The sequence below is a fragment of the Eumetopias jubatus genome, unplaced genomic scaffold (genome assembly GCF_037043125.1).
Source record: "Eumetopias jubatus isolate StellerSeaLion01/CBP00866 unplaced genomic scaffold, mEumJub1_p1.0 scaffold_52, whole genome shotgun sequence".
Classification (NCBI taxonomy): Eukaryota; Metazoa; Chordata; class Mammalia; order Carnivora; family Otariidae; genus Eumetopias; species Eumetopias jubatus.
In genome coordinates, this window is record NW_028274858.1 from 784,639 (window position 1) to 785,087 (window position 449).

Genomic DNA, 449 nt, shown 5'->3' on the forward strand with positions numbered 1-449 from the left:
CTGGCTCCCGGGCTGGTCTGCTCCACGGCCACTCTGCCTCTGGAGGAGAGGGACAGGTTAGCGGATGGGTGGGGCTAGCGCGTGTCAGCACACTTGGACCACAGACAGGAGGACCACTCGGGGTGCTGAGTACACCGGGGACTCCCACCACCCGGGACTGGCAGGATGGAGGCCCACCCCACCCGAACCAGGGTCCACGGCTCGATGCGACTGCCACCCCAGGATCCTTCACAAGAACACCACTTCTGCTGTGACAGCCCCACCAATACACAGTCCTCTCATGTTCCTACACTAACACTCTCCTCTCGAAATCTTCATCATAAAGGAAGTAATCCTACAGGCAGACCTTTCCCTTCTTGCATGGCCCACAAATTCATCAAGTCCTACGTAATTATCTAGCTCCACATACGTATCTGTACGTACGGTTTTACACGGCTGTAAGTAGTGAA